This window comes from Stegostoma tigrinum, chromosome 13 (assembly GCF_030684315.1).
Source record: "Stegostoma tigrinum isolate sSteTig4 chromosome 13, sSteTig4.hap1, whole genome shotgun sequence".
NCBI lineage: Eukaryota > Metazoa > Chordata > Chondrichthyes > Orectolobiformes > Stegostomatidae > Stegostoma > Stegostoma tigrinum.
This window is the reverse complement of record NC_081366.1, coordinates 47,797,640-47,818,359: the sequence shown is the minus strand read 5'-3', so window position 1 is coordinate 47,818,359 and position 20,720 is coordinate 47,797,640.

Genomic DNA, 20,720 nt, shown 5'->3' with positions numbered 1-20,720 from the left:
AAAGAAAAGCTAATGGATATTAAGCTTTAGATATCTTGAGTCCGGATCCTGACAGAGACAAAGGAGGTCAACCAAAACGTATTATTCAATAAGAGGTGCTAAAGACTCCCCCATCTGTTTCAATGGTATCTTGCTCGCTTTGACAGTAGAAGATTGAAATAATTTGATTAATATCGATTGTTTGCCAACAGCCGACATTGATCAGAACCTGATCAAAGCCTGTTTGTTATAATAACATTAAGAAGGCCTATGGTAAGGAACAGTAGTACCCAGGAGTGTCTGCAGACTGCCACATCAAAGAGAGCTCCTTGTATATAATGTAATAGCATCTCTCTCTCATACTACAAATAAAGTCTGATACCCGATGTCTGTTATGACTTGGAAAATACCACAGAGATAGAGAATTTTAATTTAAGGAACTTGAAAAGCCATAGCACACATTCTGGAAAATGATAGATTGCAGCTTAAAAGAAACTGTGTTTCCTGAAGTATAACCAGCTTATATTCATTGTAATTTCATTTGAAATTCAAGAAGAGCAAAGGAATATTGGAACATATAATTGTTTTCATGAAATAACGAGTTTCAAGGGTGGAATTTTCCCATTCTCTGAATGATGTAGGCAATGGAGAGTTAATGGTTAAAAGATACAGTTTACAGCAATTGATTGCACAGAGAGGACAGCTCCTCCCTCTCCAAATATTGATGACTCTTGGCTGAAACATTTATACCCACAAGCTGTTCAGCTACCTGGGAGCTAGTTACATTGCTGTTGGTGATCAGCCTTTTGTTGGAAACCATGGGTCCTTCAGTGAATTCCCATTACTCCAAACCCATTGATTCCTCATCATCAACAATTAGACTATATTCCAATGCTTGAACAAAAAACAGTGTAAGTATCACTCACAATGACTGTGACATAATTTGAGTTAAGAAGTGCAGTAATCCTTGATTTTTAGTGAAGCATTTTTCAGTCCACAATCAAAAGTAAAGAAAAATATGAAGAGGTGGTCATTACAGCGTGTGTTGTGGGGTTCAGGGTGGTTTTTACTTTTTAAATTAGTACTTGATTTCGTACTTGAGTCTGTTTTGCAATGAAACTAACTCCTCATTTCTGTAAATTCGGTAGATCTGTCTGGCTTATTCCTTTCTATAATTTACATGGTCACATACATAGTGAATACTTCAAATTCAGTCTGAATCATACTTCTGTTTTGGAGAATAATTTGTTTTTTTGATATCAGGGAATAACACTCAAGGAAATCAGAACTGAAAATAAAATGCTATTTCAAAGAATATTGTTATAATGCTACATTTTAATGGGGGCAGGAACCTTTGGATATTAAAGGCTGTTAACGTGGTGTTATAGTTATATATATATAGGGCTGGAACATGTTTTGTGGAAGAAATGGTGAATGAATTGTTTAAGATTAAATTGGACAGCAAAACCCAGTGACCACACATGGAAAAAATTAAGGTTTATTCATTCCAGTTAAATTAAGTGGCACAATAAAATGATGAGTCTTAATTACTGTCATACAAATTCTGTCACAATAAATGTTAGCCTTGACAAGATAGAGTTTAGGTCATTCAGATTTTAATTACCGTAGGAGAATTAAAAAAAGACACTACTTTCTGTCAACAACCCCTTTGTCAACCTAACGTTTTCTGTCTGTCTATCTGCCTGTCTCTCTCTCTCTCTGTCTGGGCTCCTTCTCCACATGTGTGTTCATTCCCTTCCAAAACCAACCATCGCCCTGTCAGCAGCATAATACCACCATTTCCAAGATACTATTAGTTCTGAAGGCAGATCACCAGATGTGAAATGTTAGCTCTGTTTCTCTTTCCATGGATGTTGCCAGGCCTGTTGAGTCTGTCCTGCATTTGTTGTTTGTTTCAAATTTCTAGCATCTGCAGTATTTTGCTTTTATTATACATAGTTTCTTGCCTAATGATTTGCAAAGCTTATCCAACTTCAATATATGACATTACCATGTATTATCAAAGGTCTGAAGACAATTGATCAGTTGCTTTTGATCTCAGTTGGATTGGTGGGAGATATATTGTGCGGAATCTCATTTGAACAGCATGGACAACTGTGAAATTTATGACAGAATTGCACAAAAGGTTGGTAAGGCCCGTCTTAACATCAATTGCAACTTGCTGCATTTTTGTGCATTTGCTGAATAATGAGTCAGGTTTCTCATTAGGCAGTGGCAAGTTGTCGGTTAAGGGGGATGTTGACTTGTTAAACACTTTATTGACACTACAAATCACCTCGTTAATATGCAGCTTCCTATCTTACCCGCTGCATTAAACAAGTTACATGTTGAGAATTCTCAAAATGCAAATCTGAGCAGGTAACTGGAGACTGCAGTTTACTGCTTGTTTCAAAGAGTGTCTATGTTGGGCACCACGTACCAAGATGTCAGGGCTCACTCCATGGACATTGTGTCCTATATCCATGAATAACGGCATGTGAGCCATGTCAGTATCTGAAGCCTTCATGGCAATGCCTCTGATCCACTTACAGAATGCATCTGTACTTCAGTGCTGTGCCTTGGACTGCACCAACAATTAACATTGCAATGCAGCAGCAAAGACATTGCGTGCTCAGTGACATACCCAATTCACAGACTGGACCAGGCTGCATCTCCAGCCTGAGAACTTACCTTCGTAGTGCTTACTCACCTGAAGCCTATCTGAATGCTCACAGCAGCCTTGCCTCACATTTCCTTCCTTTGTCTTTTTGCACTTTTCCCCCTCAGCTAGGGATATGAGGCTCACACTACTGCTGCAGTGCTTTGTTGTTTACTGTAGATGCAAAGGCATGAAGCTTGTCAAATTTGTCAGCAGGCTTCAGTCCAGTTAAGGGAGATAGCTTTCACTCAGGGGGCCCTGGCACATTAAGTCAAGGGCAGCCTTTGATAAGTGTCCATGATGCTTGGACATGATCAGTCAGTTGCTCGGGCCAGTCAGAATCAGGCTGCTCGCCTCATAGGGGGTGACGAGCTGAATGTCGGGTAGCCCATCAACAATCTTGAGTCTTTCTACCCTATAGTGGTCTGTTTTCCTCCTGGAATGAGACAGAGGTTGGTATTATAGAAAATGAAAGTGGGTAATACAGCTATTACTTTTGGAGCAAGTGGGGAGATGTCCCAAGTGAATAAGTCAGTAGGGCAGAGGACATACAGGGTTAGTGGTTTTGGGGCATGGCATGGGTGACAGTGAGGAAAAATGTTGAAAGCAATAGTGTCTTAGTGAGAGGTAGGTGCGGTAATAGAGATAGGGTGTGAGGTATTGGAGAAAAGATGGTGGCTCTTTTACTAGCAGGGTTAGGCAAGACATTGACCTTCTTCCTACATTTGCATTGCTGTGCATTCCTCCAAAAGCTGAGACTGCTCTAACCTGGGTGGCAGCTTTGGACCAGATTGGCATGGTCTGTGCCACGGCTCCAAAGCCAGTGCTAGTGGAAGAGGACATCCCACATCAGCACCAACACATTCTGTAGGACCTCCATAACTCTTTCTGTAAGTAAAGGTGGCTAATATCCCCTTGTCTGTGACATCCATTGAGAATATTAGGAATCAGCAGCTTCAGATTGCCCAGCTGCACAACGGCCATTTAAAGATGGTATCAGTGTTAGGGCTGCCAGTCAATTCTAGGATTTCTGGTGAGTGGCGAGTTGTTCTGGGAATGGTGCATGGCAGGTTGGAAGTAGAATCAGTCACGAGCGTCAGTGCAGGTAATTAAAGAGGCTAATTTGATAAGATACGGTGAGAAAACCCACTAACCGTCATGGCAAAATTCCCTCAGGAATGTTTGGCACAGCACGCACATAGCCAGAAAAATGTAAGATGCAGCCATAGAGTTATAGTCATATGCAGGGAAACAGACCTTTTGGCCCAACTAGCCCACACTGAGCTATTCCCAAACCAAACTAGTCCCACTTGCCTGCATTTGGCCCATGCTACTCCAAACCTTTCCTTTTTGTGTACTTATCCAAATGTCTTTCGAATGTTGCAACTGTACTTGCATCCATCACTTCTTCTGATTGCAAATTGCAAATCTGTAAGTCCATTGCAAATTACGAACCACTGTCTGCAAAAAAATGTTGCCCGCATGTCCTTTTTAAATCTTTCTCCTCTCGCCTTGAAATATAGCCCCCACCCCCAGTTTTGATTCCCCTACCCTCGGGAAAAGACTCTTGCTATTCCCCTTATCTGTGCCCCTCATGAGTTTTATAAAGTTTTGTAAGGTAACCCTTCAACCTTCTATGCTCCGGTGAAGAAAGTCTCAGTCTATCTAGCCTATCTTTGTAACGCAAACCTTCTATTCCTGGCAACACCCTGGTAATTCTTTTTGGAACCCTCTCCAGCTTAATAATATCCTTCCTAAACCCACAGAGTTCATAGATTTTCACAACATTTTATGATGATTAGATTCAAAAGACCTCTGTTCATTTTAAACTAAACTGCCCACAGAGATCACAAAGTTGGCACTGGCATAATGATCTTGAAATAACATATGAGTGGCTTTCAAAAAATGTAATATAAAACATCAGTGATTAATTAACCTTATAAAGAAAATAAAATATAACTCAATGTTTAAAGATAGAAGGTATGTAAACCATTGGGCTGAATTTTCCCAGGCCCTGAATAATAAAGGTAATGGTGGGTGAGGTACGAAAAACATTGTGAGAACATAAAAATGAAATTCTCACATCAAGAAGAAAAAGAACAATTTTCCATTCAAACAGCTAGATGAGAAGCTCATTACTGAGCAGCAAGGGGCCGTTTTGCCTGCATCTCTTTGCTATCTAACGTCATCTAATTTATCTGCATTTTGTTGTATTCCAAGGTAGTGGAGAGAATTTGGATGATAAAAATTCTCTTTGTAAATGTTTGAATGGGTGTCTGATGGTTGCAACTGACCAACATCTTCTCTGGGTCTCCAACTTGGCCACCAATGACAACCTAATTGGTAGGGTAGTGGACAGTAAAGAAGGTTATTTCAAAGTACAATGGGACCTTAATCAGATGGCCAGTGGCTGAGGAGTGCGAGATGGAGTTTAATTTAGATAAATATGAGGGGTGGCATTTTGGTAGGGCAATTCAGGGCAGGACATATAAACTTAATGGTGGGGTGCTGCCACACACAGAGACCTTGGGGTATAGGCTTATAGTTCCTTGAAAGTGGAGTCGCAGACAGATGGGTAATGAAGAAGGCATCTGGTACACTTGCCTTCATTGGTCAGTGCATTGAGTGTAGGAGTTAGGATGTTGTACAGGAAATTGGTGAGGCCACTTTTGGAATATTGTGCTCAGTTCTAGTCTGCCTGCTATAGGAAAGATGCTGTTAAAATTGAAAGGGTGCAGAAAAGATTCACAAGCATGTTGTTGAGGTTGGAGGGTTTGAGCTATAGTAAGGGGCTGAATAGGTTGGGGCTATTTTCCCTGGAGCATTAGAGATTGATGGGTGACCCTAGAGACGTTTATAAAATCATGAGGGGCATGGATAGGTGAATAGGACTTTCCCAGGGTAGGGGAGTCTAAAACTAGATGGCATAGGTTTAAGGAAAGAGGGAAAAGATATAATAGGGATTTAAGGAGATAATGGGAACTGCAGATGCTGGAGAATCTGAGATAACAAAATGTGAAGCTGGGTGAACACAGCAGGCCAAGCAGCATCTTAGGAGCAGGAAAGCTTGCGTTTTGGGCCTAGACCCTTCATTAGAGAGGGGGATGGGGAGAGGGTTCTGAAATAAATAGGGAGAGAGGGGGAGGCGGACCAAAGATGGATAGAGGAGAAGATAGGCGGAGAGGAGAGTGTAGGTGGGGAGGTAGGGAGGGGTAGGTCAGTCTGGGGAAGACGGGCAGCTCAAGGGGGCGGAATGAGGTTAGTAGGTAGCAAATGGAGGTGCGGCTTGACGTGGGAGGAGGGGATAGGTGAGAGGAAACACAGGTTAGGGGGGCAGGGATGAGCTGTGCTGGTTTTGGGATGCACGGTGGGGAGGGGACGAACTGGGCTGGTTTTGGGATGCAGTGGGGGACGGGGAGATTTTGAAGCTTGTGAAGTCCACAGTGATACCATTGGGCTGCAGGGTTCCCAAGCGGAATATGAGTTGCTGTTCCTGTAACCTTCAGGTGGCATCATTATGACACTGCAGGAGGCCCAGGATGGACACGTTGTCTAAGGAATGGGAGGGGGAGTTAAAATGGTTTGCAACTGGAAGGTGCAGTTATTTATTGTGAACTGAGCGGAGGTGTTCTGCAAAGCGGTCCCCACGCCTCCACTTGGTTTCCCCAATGTAGAGGAAGCCACATCGGGTACAGTGGATACAGTATACCACATTGGCAGATGTGCAGGTGAACATCTGCTTGATATGGAACGTCATCTTGGGGCCTGGGATGGGGGTGAGGGAGGAGGTATGGGGGCAAGTGTAGCACTTCCTGCGGTTGCAGGGGAAGGTGCCGGGTGTGGTGAGGTTGGAGGGGAGTGTGGAGGGGACAAGGGAGTCACGGAGAGAGTGGTCTCTCCGGGAGGCAGACAAGGGTGGGGATGGAAAAATGTCTTGGGTGGTGGGGTCGGATTGTAGATGGCAGAAGTGTCGGAGGATGATGCGTTATATCCGGAGGTTGGTGGGGTGGTATGTGAGGACTAGAGGGATTCTCTTTGGGCGGTTATTGCAGGGGCAGGGTGTGAGGGATGTATTGCGGGAGACACGGTTGAGGGTGTTCTCGACCACTGCGGGGGGGATGTTGCGGTCCTTGAAGAATGCGGACATCTGGGATGTGCGTGAGTGGAATGTCTCATCTTGGGAGCAGATGCGGTGGAGGCGAAGGAATTGGGAATAGGCGACGGAATTTTTGCAGGAGGGTGGGTGGGAGGAAGGTGTATTCTAGGTAGCTGTGGGAGTCAGTGGGCTTGAAATGGACATCAGTAACAAGCTGGTTGCCTGAGATGGAGACAGAGAGGTCCAGGATGGTGAGGGATGTGTTGGAGATGGCCCAGGTGAACTTGAGGTTGGGGTGGAAGGTGTTGTTGAAGTGGATGAACTGTTTGAGCTCCTCTTGGGAGCAAGAGGTGGCGCCGATACAGTCATCAATGTAACGGAGGAAGAGGTGAGGTTTGGGGCCAGTGTAGGTACAGAAGAGGGACTGTTCCACATAACCTACAAAGAGGCAGGCATAGCTTGGGCCCATGCGGGTACCCATGGCCACCCCGTTTGTCTGTAGGAAGTGGGAGGAATCAAAAGAGTAGTTGAGGGTGAGGACGAGTTTGGCGAGGCGGAGGAGGGTGTCAGTGGAGGGGGACTGGTCGGGCCTGCGGGAAAGGAAGAAGCGGATTTAAGGGGCAACTTTTTCACACAGAGTGTGGTGTGTATATGGAATAAGCTGCCAGAGGGAGTGGTGGAGGGTGGTACAAATACAGCATGTAACAGGATCTGGATATGTACATGAAAAGGAAGGGTTTAGAGGGTTATAGGCCAAATGATGGCAAAAGGGACTAGATTAATCTAGGGTATCTGGTCAACATGGATGAGTTAGACCTTGTTTCTGTGCTGTACATCTCTATGACTCTGTGGCATTAGCATTCCCAACACCCCAGGGCACACACTATGGGACACCAACCACCTGCATCCCCCATCCATGGAGGGTGGCTCAGCAAAGCATCAACCTCACCATATCAACATTTGGGACTCATGTTTAATATAGCTCTGCATATATATAGCTATAATCCTGAACTTTAGGGCTTAGTGACATTGTAATGCTACTTCAAAGATGCTTTGCACACACATGCGGACACTCAGCTCTTGTATCGGACTAGGGTGCAGCTTAGAGCTCTGAGCTTGCTTTCTTAGTTCTCGCTCAGTTTGCACATATTGAACACTCACAACCTTAGCTTGTCTTTTAGTGCAGACAGAAAGCTGGCTGCTTATCACATTTAGCAGCAATGAATAGTTAAAGGAAGCTATGGTCAGTCAGGACTAGGTGCTTTGTCAGTCAGCAAAGTGAGTAGGATGTGCAACGGGTGGGAAAGTACCTATAGTTTGGGGAGACAAAGAAGGTGTTGCATCATTGAGAAAAGATGCTGCATGCAATATGAGCCTTGTTGTGAGATTGGTGTAATTATAGAATTAAAGCGGGTGTATCTCAATAAATATTAAATGGTAGTATCTGCAAGTGTTATATTGGTCAGTTGTCAATGTATAGACTGCAACACCTAGGAGCATAATAACTTCTTGAAACTGGTCCAATTTCTAACAGGGCAGCAATATCCAACTGTCCTTGAGACTCACTGTCACTTGCACAGAATACTTGTAGCTCAATTGCTTCCTGTCAGCACAGCTAAAAAATAGCACTGTGAACGTGAAGGCTTCACTCTGTCTCCTTCACAGAACTTTGGTTTCGAGCTGCCTCCTTTGAACTCCGCTTCTGTGAGCTATTAAAACCAGACAATAAGCTCTTATCTTCTATTGTGGAGAGAAAGCAGAGTTAACATTCTGAAGAAGGGACACTGAAACCAAATTTTTAACTCTTTTTTTCTACACAAAGGCTGCTGAGTCTCTCCAACAGTTTCTGCTTTTATTTCAGATTTCCTGCACCCACAGTTCTTTGTTTTATTTTAACACTTGAAACTGAGGGCGCCCCAAATGTTACCAGTTATAAATTGCTAGCTTATTCAGCATAAAGAAGAGATACAGCCACAGGATTTCATTACAACAATTGCTTGAAAAATATGACCTAAGAACTTACTATCAGGCTTTCAGAACTCACATTTCTCATTTAAAGTTACACTTACTTCCTGTAAAGCCTTTGATACTGTTCTTACTCTTTTATTGTACTCAGTTTTTGTTAAGTCATAAATTAGAACGTCTTTACTGTGACCGATGATGCTTTCTAATCCCTCCAACATTTTGTCATTGGCCTATGAAATACTTGAACTGCAGAAATTATGCCAACAGATAAATGGTTAAAGTAATATTGTTGTAAAAGTATAATAAATGTCGCTAAGAGTTTTGATTCTTCATTCAGTGGTGATTGGCAGGATCCACTATTAGATTTGTACTTGGTGAATGTGATGTTCTTTGCTAACTTCACTGACATTTCATCCATTAATGTCACAGGGTAGATGTCGGTCCTACAGCATTACTTAGTTGCATAAGCTCCATGCAAATTATTAGTTTTAAAACTGATACCTTGACAGAACACCTAGTCATTAGCTTGGACTCTGGTAAAATAACTGCTTGGTGATGCATTGTCTTAATTGGTTCCCTTACTGTTTCAAGACCTTCCTAGGTTTTAGGAGGCAAATTGGCTTTGTGAGTGCAGCTAACTGGCTAAGAGTTATGTGGTATGATGACATTAGGTTTGACAGGACACTAAATAGTTTTGGGAATTCAGTTCTGAATCTATTTCTGTTTCTTTTATATTAATTTGATCAAGCTTGAAATTAAGTTTCAGTTTTTGCACGCTTTTCTGCTCAGTGAAGTGCTCTCCTGATTTTGGATCTTATATAACATCCTGAAGATTGCCTTATCGTTCAACCGCAGTCTTGCAGTTAGCTGCCCTTTTAGTTTGATGTCCTTCAAATTGAATTGTGGATGACTGGAGTGTTTCTTCATTCAGCCATCCTACTGTATCAGAGAAGATGATATACCAGCCTCAGTGTCATGTTTAAAATTCATTTGGTGTCCACTTTTTTTTATCGGTACTTTGGTACTAACGTTCTTGTTGTTTTATTTCCTTTAAAGAATGTGGTTTCAGTGCTATCTGGCCCACAATTTCCTGAATGCTGCTCTTTTTCAGTGTTTATTCTTTCAGTTACAAGGTTAATTTTATTTAACTTGGCAAATTGTTATAAATAGGCCGGGCTTTTCACAGGTATGGCACTCTGCAGTTTTGGCAGGGCAACCTTTGTACTAATGTAGTCTCTTCCTGCCACACTAAGAATAATTTATCATGCACCCATCACTGTTTCTTCCGGCTTCCCAAGCTTAAGATGTGAAGCACTTTCAGTTTTGTCACGATGTATTGCACAGCCCTGAATGTTTCTTTTCTTTTCCAGAAAAATGCTATTGCTTCAAGTGACTCTATTGTTTCCTTATTTCAGATTAGATGCCGAACAGCACTGCTTTTGTTAATTAAGACTTCCTTGGATTGTAAGAAATTGAAGAGGGTTTCCTCGAAGATTCCTCCATCCAAATTCTAACCATATCATCTTTTGATTTCCTGTGTTTGTCCTGTCTGCTTAATGTTATGAGTCATTGATAAAATATTATAGGTTTTCTTCTAGCTTTTGTTTCCCCTTCGTTAACTTTGGTCTCATACTGAATATGTTGCATTGAACATTAACATATGTATTGACAGTAGGATAATCTCACTGCAAGCGGCTGTCTTTTTAATGCCCTTAACTTGATAAAATAGCATCTGCAATGCTGTCAATTAAGTTAGATACCGAACTGGTCTTTATTTGCCTTTGCTGCAAGCACTCAGGTGTTCTGTTTTGAACAAATTGTCTGCACCAGCTCTGCCATTTCTCAAGTTGGAATGGGTCTTCCTTTTGCTCAAAAAATTCTGATAGTCGTATGATCCGTTCCATAGCTTATACTTATCAGAGCTTGCTTCCTGCACTGTTTTGTCACCAGCCGCTGTGTTGCTGGCAGCCTCTCAGCTGTCTGGCTGTTCAAGTTGTGATTTCCTGATGCTCTGTCTTTGTTCCTGGCATTGTCTTGTCTCTCACTGCTCTGTCCTTGCCTCTCTATGTGTTTTTCTTTAACTGTTCATGAGATTTAGGCATTGATGACGAGGTCAACATTTATTATCTATCCATAACTATTCTTGAGAAGTTGACGGTGGACTCCCTCCTTAAACTGTAGTAGCCCTTGGGGTGTTGTGCTATTAGGAAGAGATCAGGGATATTGACTCATATTGAAGGAATAGCAACACAGTTTGTAGTCAGGATGGCTTGAGACTTGGAAAGATATCTGTAGTTGTGTTATTTCTCTACATCCAGTACCCTTGTTCTTCTATGTATTAAAGGCCATGGATTTGAGAGATGCTGTCAAAGGATCTTTGGTGAGTTTCCACAGCGCCTGTTGTAAACAGTACATAATGCTGTTAATGGGTGCCGGTGGTGAAGATGTTGACTTTTGAAGGTGGTGGATGTGGTGGCAGTCAGGAGAGCTTCCTAATGCTGGATTGTTCAGGTTTCTTGAGTACTGCTGGAGCTGCACCTTGTAGGTAAGTGGGGAGTATTCCATCACCCTTCTGGCTCGTACCCTGTTGATAGTAGACAGGCTTTGGGAAATCGAGAAGTGAGTTACTCGTCACAGAATCCCACCCAGAGCTTTCTCCACATGCACACAACCTGCTTCAGAATCCAAAGTGATTTGACCCTTTCTCCAATCTTTCTGCTTGCTGTTGAGTCTTTCAGCAGCTGTCATCATATGTTTTTGTGTATGGAGACGTACAGGAGGTCCAGAGAATTACTTTACCAAGGATTGTTTTTTAATCTAAGGTCTTTTCAAAGTACCTGTTTATTCACATTCTAACAATGGCGTACACAAGATTTAGCAACATCTTTAACTGTTGCTTCTAATTGTTTCTCAGAGTATCTCTATCGTCATATTTATGGGATGTGTTGCATCATCACTGACATAGCTTTCTTATTTACATAGTCAAGTGTTAACCTTTTACGGTATCTCATTCTGTCTTTGCTGGTATTTAAAGGATCTGAAGGGCTATATATTCACGTGGGCAACCCCGATAGGTATATCAAAGAAAGCATGTCTACAGACTGGAGTGGGCAGGGCTCCCATTCTATTTGGACAGCCGATGTCCAATGGATGGACCCAACTGATAAAGGACAATCAATGATGAGGACACTCATTTTTTCCTGAAAGCTTAACGCATCACCCCAGTATCAGGGAGTCCCTGACTGACCTGACATGGCCATTTTATCTCCCTTCACTCCAGGCTTCAAGGACCATGCTAAAATAAAACACAACTGTGGATGCTGGAGTTCTGAAACATTAACAGAAATTACTGGTGAAACTCAGCAGGCCCAGCAACATCAATGGGAAGAGATTAGAGTTAACTTTTCAAGTCCAGTGACTATAGATCAGAAGTTCTTTGCTTTCTTTCCACAGATGGTGCCAGACCAGTTGAGTTTCTCCAGCAATTTCTATCTTTGTTCCAAGGATCTCCTGCAGCTCTGGAAGTGGCCACTATTCCTAGAACAGTTCTGGAAAGCTACTGACCCCTAGTTTATTCATAACTCTATAAGGTGGAACACTCATCCTTACTTGAACCAGGGGCCTGAAGTCAACCAGTTAATGCCTGATTAACCCTAATTTGGGTCAAGGGACACTCAAAATGACAATAGTAAGGCTGCCACCATTCCTCCATAAATAGATGGACCTACAGCTGAGGGCACAAAATTTGTCTCGCTGTAGTTAGCAATTGTTGCATTATGATAGTTCAGTAAAACATTCTTTCTTTAATTTTGCATAGAGTTTTGCAAAGTTTAAAGTAGTTCTTCTTATGCAATCTTCAGAGTTCTGACAAAGATTGTGCTCAGTTCTATGCTCAAAATTTATAAACATTTGCCAACATTAGTCAGTTCCTCACTTGTAAATTATTGGACATGGAATGGTTGAGCACATTTCAGACCCACTACTATGTATTTCAGAGATATTTGCAAGTGGTGCTTAAATATTTAGCTTTGTGACTCCTTATAAAAATTGACAAAATTCTTTACCAAGTTATCATCAGTTGGCATGTAGAAAGAATTGCCAATCTTGCCATTTTACTCCAAATGGCAGTCCATTAAATTGGCACTGATGTGGCAGTGTGCCTTAATGCAGCCAGATTAGAATCCAGGATTCTGTCAGATCACAAATGAACAGAATAAATTTGATCCATCTCATACAATGGCCTCAAACCATTTTGAACTTGCATAATATAGAAAGAAATATATTGCCATTGTTTTTCTAATGCTCTGGCGGATAAGATTGTCCTTTCAGGCTGAAAACACCAAAGCACAGGTTGGTGGGTAAAGTGATTATAATCTGTGGATAAATTCACCTTCCATTTTCAAGGGCATTTTTGATTGTTCTTAAATTACAGGCCATCAAGTCTTGATAATTGCAAAACCCTAATGAAAATCTAATCAGTTTCTGGCAGCACAGTAAAATGAATAATGAACAGCACAGGTGGAGGGACTTTATCCATGAGCCTTGCCATTTTTAATGCTTAGAAATTCTCAAGGAATGATACTTACCTCTGCTGGGATGTTCATACCAAAAAGGTACTTAACTGTAGCACCTGTACCCACAAGTGGTGTCAACAAAAAATATACGAAACTTCATTGGTTAAGAACATGATGGAGGAGGTCTTGTCATATAGGAAATGTCCTGAATGATTTCCCAGGACAAATTTTGAGCACTTAAGTAACCTTGCTGGCTCTACCTTAGTCAATATTTTGAAACTTGACTCCAATAGTAAAATTCTTCCAGAATTATTGATCTAATTCAGCAGTGTGATTTATGGTTTAGGATGTGCCTCTCATCTAATTGCCATCTCCAGGCTCTAATGAAGGTGTTGGTTAAAAAAAAATCACTACATAGAATTGCTTGAAAATAAAGCACAAAAGCAGGCCATCCAGATTAACAGGTTAATGTCAGTGTTATACTTCATTCAAACTGTCTCCTATATATAATATTAGTATAATGCTCACTTTCCTTGTCCCTCATAGGTTATGTAGCTTTCCTTAAATGCATCTGTACTTCCTTAACATTATTTTCTGGGTAGCTATCATCATTTCAATTCCCTTTTCTATTTCCTATCCTCTACATTGAGAGCAGGTCAGTTTTTTTTATTGATGATTACACCTATTATAAATAATATAGAAGCTTACATGTTATCCATTATATATAGGAAAGACAATAGAATATCTTAATTGATTCAGAAATAGTAGGAACTGCAGATTCTGGAGAATCTGAGATGACAAGGTGTAGAGCTGGATGAACACAGCAGGCCAGGCAGCTTCAGAGAAGCAAGAAAGCTGACGTTTCGGGTCTAGATCCTTCTTCAGAGATCATTTCTGAAGAATGGTCTAGACCCGAAACGTCAGCTTTCTTGCTCCTCTGATGCTGCGTGGCCTTCTGTGTTCATCCAGCTCTACACCTTGTTCTTTCAGAATATCTTAATTGCTTTCCTGAATGCATTTTGCCAGGTTTGATGTAACTAATTGAGCAGAGAGTTGGAACAGAATGTAAAACAGTTAGATAGGGAGTGTGGCTGGATGAGTAAAGATGTTCAAACTAAACTTTAGCAATGGCTAAATGAAAATTCAGGCCAGGAAGTCAAAAAGAGCATGGTGAAAAACACAAATTATCTTTCTGACATGTTGGCAAAATACAGGAGAGAGCAAACATTTCAGTCAGTGATAAATGGAAATTCAATAGAGGCCTGACCAGAAATGCACAAATAACAATTATAATAAAGATCAATTTTGGCACCATTAAATGTAAAACATTATATTTTAGTAATCGTACTGTCATGATCCATTGCATACAATTAAAAAATTAGGATACCTTGAATCACCTCAAACTCGCCTTAATGCAGACAATGCCATTGGACTGTTCTCTTTAGAATGGCATCAAAGTCTGGTGCCATTAGTTTTCCTTCTCCACAAATGTTGCAGATCTTGCTGCATATTTCCAACTTCTTATGCCTTCATTTTAGAGTTTGAATATCCAGTTTTTGATTTTGTCATACCAATAGAAACACTTCTTTGCTGGAATCTACAATATGACAGTGCAGGAAATACCAAGGAAGAAATTATAAAGAAGAATCAAAGAAAACATGGATAGGTCAAAAAGCACCCAGAGGCAATCTCCATACTTAGTAGTGATGAATACACTAATCTGCATCCTGGAGCAGGGGTGTAATAGCCCTTAAAAGAACATCTATCAAGACCATCTATAATTAGTCTCACATCTGTCTAGAAGCATGTTCCGAATTTTTTAAAAACATAAATTCTTAATCTAAAACAACAAACTCCACAGTTTTTATTTGAGTAATCATCCTTCTTCTAAAATCTAACCCATAGCTGCACTTCTGGCAGGAACACAAAATGTTTTCCCACTCTAACTTGGAGTGCATAAACAAACTTAGATTGTTAGTCAGTCTCCCAAGTAAGACATATCCTGGGATTCACTACAGGTATCAACGTTGATGTTTTGATGCTCCTAATTGTATGTCAGTTTTTGCTGGGTCTGCAAATCTGCTGCCCCCAGATTCTTTTGCCAATTACCTGAAATCTGAGTCCTCTGGTTGTTTGACCCCACCATCAATGAAAACCTCATTTACTTCATGAACGTTCTTCAAGATTTTTAACAGCCCTGTTAAAGCTACCCTTAACTTTCTCTGTTCTGACAAGAACAACCCCACCATACCTCTTCTCTTTCCTTACCTGTGATCCAGATCTTCAGTGCAATTGTAAATGTGGCTATGGTAATTTATAATTCAAAATAATAACAGGAACTACAGGCAGGTGCAAAGCTTTAAAAAAAAGAGATTATTGAAATGAACCATTCTAATAGGTAAAGGCACCCTTCAGTGTAGTGCTATGCCATTGCAGACCTGAAGGTTCCAGTTTAAGACTTAAATATAAGCTAAGCTGAAGCTTTGAAATTACAGTGTACTTGCTTTCAAACCCAGAAAGCAAATCGAGGCAGCAATAACTGGATGCCATGAAGACTCGTGGAATCAGGTTAAACATGCTCAAAGAAACCTTTTGCCGTTACCCCACCTCTTCTCTCGGCAGATTAATCAGTATTTTCACCATGTTGAATGCCACTACGTAGAAGCACTGAGTGTTGCAGGAGAACAGAATGTAGTCTGGGTGGAGACATCCTGCCTTCACATTAGAATACCCTCTATTGTCTTGTATGGCACTATCACCATGTTAAATAAGATAAATTTCAAACAAACTTAGCACCTAAAAACTGGGCCCCCATGAGGCTCTGTGGGCCACCAGCAGCAGAGAGAGTTGTACTCATGTGCAATCTGCAAACTCATAGCCTGGCATATCCCTACTCTATCATTGCTATCAAACCAGGGGATTAACCCTGATTTAGTGAAGAGTACAGGAGGGCATCTGAGGAACTGCACCAGTATACCTTAAAAATGACATCTCAACACGGTGAAGCTATAACGCAGGACTGCTTGCGTGCCAAACATCATAAGTTCCCACAAGATTTGATAACAAGATTTAGCTATTAGATTCAGAGTTCTGCTGCATTCAGTCAGGAATTCTAGTGGATATTTAAACAACTAACAGGTGGAAGAGACTCCATAGGTATCTCTATTCTCCGTAATGGTTTGGAATCAGGAGATCAGTGTAAAAAAATGAGGCTGAAGTTTTTTGCATCAATCTCTAGCCAGAAGCGTGGAGTGAATGATCACTCACAGCCTTCTGCAGAGTTCCCCATCACAGATGCCAAACTTCAGCAAATTTTATTCACTCTACATGAGAGCAAGAAATGGCGAAAGGCACTGTTTACTGCAAAGACTGCGAGCCCTGACAATATTCCAGCAATATTACTGAAGACTTGCGCTCTGTGATTGAACCGTTCCAATATACCTTCAGCATTAGCATCTCCCCGACAATGTCAAAAATTGGCATGTCTTTTACGCAAAAATCAGAATAACTCTAATCCAGTCGATTACTGTGCCATAAGTTTAAGGTCAATCATCAGAAAGTTGATGCAAGGAGTCATCAACAATGCTGTTAAGCAGCACTTGCTTAGCAATAACCTGATCGTTAAAACTCAGTTTGTGTAATGCCAGGGTCACTCAGTTCCTGATTTTATTATGGTCTTAGTTCAAACATGGACAGAAAAGCTGACCTCCAGAGGGGATGTGAGAATGATTGCCTTGACATCAAGGCCTCATTTCACCAAGTATGTCATCATTATACCCTAGAGTTAATGGGAATTAGGAGGGAAATTTCCAGAGATTGGAGTCAAACTGAGCATCGGGGAGGTGATTGTTGAAGATGAGTCTTCTCAGTTCCAGGACATCTCTGCAGGAATTCCTCAGTACAGTGTCTGAGGCCAAACATCTTTTGCTGCTTCATCAACGACCATCCCTCCATCATAAGGCCAGAACGGGGATGTTCGCTGATGATTGCACAATGTTCAGCACTACTTGTGATTCCTCTAATACTGTTGCGATTCATGGCGATTTGCAGCATGACATGGACAATATCCAGGTTTAGGCTGGCAAATGTCAAGTAACATTTGTGCTGCACAAATGCCAGGTAATGACAATCTCTAAAAAGTGAAAAGGCAAAATCCTCCAGCACTGACATCCAGTAGCAGCACTTCAGAAGTGTACAAAGTGATCTTAGATTGCACCTTCCAAAACCATTATCTCTGCCACTTAGAAGAACTAGGGCAGAAGGTACATGGGAAAATAAGCAACCTGCAGTTTCCTCTCCAAGCCACTTCTCATCCTGATTTGAAAATATATAACCATTCCTGCAGTGTGACTTCTTCAAAATCCTGAACCTCTCTCCCTACTGACACTGTGGGTGGGCCTACATTCTTGGACTGCAGTCGTTCAGGAAGGCACCTCATTACTGCCTTCTCAAGGGCAATTAGCAATAGTCAATAGATAGTGGCCCTGCCAAAGCGGTCCTTATCACATGAATGACAAAAAAGTAATGTAATATTTATACCTATAATGTCTTGTTTTTTGCGGTTTTTCCTCTTGTGTTCACCCTATTAAGGTGGGGGTTACTTACTGACAAAAGCCTACTTCTGGTCTCTGTTCATAAGCAACTCTATTGGGTATGGAAGTACTACCATTGGTCTGAAAGAACTCCATTGATGCTCTCTAGGATCAGTATTTAATTTCATGGTTCCTGACAAAGATTGGTCAGGCACCAGGAACAGTTCTGAAAGCACTGTGTTGTACCACTGTGGGCGAAATCAGAAGCTCCCACAGGCTGGATGTGGCCCCTAAACTGTAATTTATTCATGTCTGTTATAGCACCAATGTGATTCCCAGAGAGCCTTTGTGAACTCATTGATTATAATACAATAGCACAGGCATACTGTCATAGGTAAGAGATAATGGGAACTGCAGATGCTGGAGAATCCAAGTTAACAAAGTGTGAAGCTGGATGAACACAGCAGGCCAAGCAGCATCTCAGGAGCACAAAAGCTTTTGTGCTCCTGAGATGCTGTTTGGCCTGCTGTGTTCATCCAGCTTCACACTTTGTTATACTGTCGTAGATTTCAGCTTTCTTAAAAACAGTATCAACAGATTTAACTTACAAATAATTCATCACACTTGCCCATAAAGTTTTTACAATATGATTCAAATGGGTGTCAGGTGCTCTCAGATGCTTTCTATGACAGTGTTGACACTGAATGTTGGATGGCTGATCACAGTACAGTAGAGTATAATCTAAGGAGAATCTAGGCTAACCCGTAATAACGTTAGGAGAACCTGGTTGTCCGTCTGTCTCTGCTCAGAGTAGTGAACTATCTTCGTGATGTTCAATGTTCCACAGACAGCTGCCCTCACCACATCATGATATCCGCACTCAGTGCCATGCAGGTCATATGCACATACTGGACCTCTCTCTCCAAAAGCATCACAACACACTGGCTCAGGGCAGCACCATTCTACAGTTCCAGTTCATCCTCCAGCTCATTCACTTTTTCTTTTCCTTTCAGGCATCAAGGCCCACAGATGCAACAACTCAAAAGATACCCGTGGCTCTCTCCTCTCCTTTCCTCTGACTCCATCCCCTCTCCCAACCGCACCTTCTGCCAGGTATTCACCATCCCTCCAAACCTTCCGCTCTCCGATGCTGAACCTTCTGTACTCAGCATTGGTCTCAGCTTTATTCCTCTGCATCCCCACCTTAACGAATTTCGGGCATAACATGACGTCAAATTCTACTTCTGCTGTCTTTGCATCCATGCCCATTTCTTTGGACAAGAGTCCTCTCCCCGTCCCACAGACCCTTTCGCCCAGTTCCAACACTCTCCCTTCACCTGGACCCCTCCCTCTTGCCTTTTACCTGCACTCCATCTGTATATTGAGAACTGTCGACGTGACATTGGTTGCCTCAATTTCTTTGTCCCCCCTCATCAAATCCAACCTATCTCCCTCTAAACTGACTGCACCCTGTGCACTTAGATCTAAACTTATTAAGCTTGCTAATAAGGGTGGTGCTGTAATAGTGTGGCGTACTGCCCTTTACCTTGCAGAGGTTAAGTGCCAGCTCTCAGATGCCTCCTCCTACCTTCCCCTGGACCACGACCCCACTATGGTACATCAGGCCATTGTATCAATTACAGTAACTGATCTCACTTCATCTGGTGATCTCCCTCCCACTGCTTCCAAGCTGATAAGCCCAAGGCCTGCACAGCTCTCTACCTCCTTCCAAGAATCCACAAACAGGACTGTCTGGGCAGACCCATTGTTTCAGCCTGCTCCTTACCCACAGAACACATCTCTTCCTACCTTGACTCAGTCTTCTCTCTCCTGTTCTAATCCCCTACCCACATACATCAGTGATTCCTCTGATGATTTACGCCGGTTTCAAAATTTTAAGTTTGCAGGTTCCAGCCGCTTCCTCTTTACTATGGATGTGCAATCCCTCTACACATCCATTCCCCACCAGGAGGGTCTCAGGGCTGTCTGATTCTTCCTGGAGCAAAGGCCTGAACTGTCTCCACCCACAACCACCCTCCTCTGCTTGGCCAAGCTCGTCCTCGCCCTCAATAACTACTCTTTTAACTCCTCTCATTTTCTTCAGGTCAGAGGGGTGGCCTTGGGTACCTGCATGGGCCTTAGTTATACCTGTCTCTTCGTGGGGAACATGGAACATTCCTTGTTCCTGTCCTATTCCACACCCACCCACAACTCTTTCTCCAATACATCGATGATATTGTCGGTGCTGTTTCCCACTCTTGTCTGGAATTGGAAAAGTTCATTGATTTCGCTTCCAATTTCCACCCTGCTCTCGTTTCACCTGGTTTATCTCTGACTCCTCCTCTTCCTTCTTCAACATCTCTGTTTCCATTTCTGAGGATAGACTGGCCACTCATATCCAATATAAACTTACTGATTCTCACAGCTAACTGGATTGTACAACCTCGTACCCTGCTTCCTGTAAAGTCTCCATCCCATTCTCTCAGTTCCTCCATCTCTGTTTCATATGTTTAGATGAGGCCAACTTCAACAAAGGAGCCTCCGAAATGTCCTCCTTCTTCCTCGACCGAGGATTTCCCTGGACCATTGTTGGCAGGGCCTTCAACCTGATCTAACTTCCAGACTTCCGCCCTCACCCTTTCCCTAGGGTTCCCCATGTCCTTACCTACCATCCCACCAGCAGCCACATCCAGAAGATCATCAGTGCCACCCCAGGCACATCTCCCTTGTCTAATGTCCGCAGAGACTGTTCTCTCTGGGACATCCTGGCCCACTCTTCTGTCACCCCCAACATCCCCACCTCCCCCCACAGCCCACAGCACCTTCTCTGCAACTTGCAAAGGTGCAACACCTGCCCATTGACTTCCATCCTCCCCACTATCCAAGGGCTTCCAGGTGAAGCAACATTTCACTTGCACTTCCCAGAATCTTGACTCCTGCTCACAATGTGTTCTCCTTGGCAATGGGGAAACAAA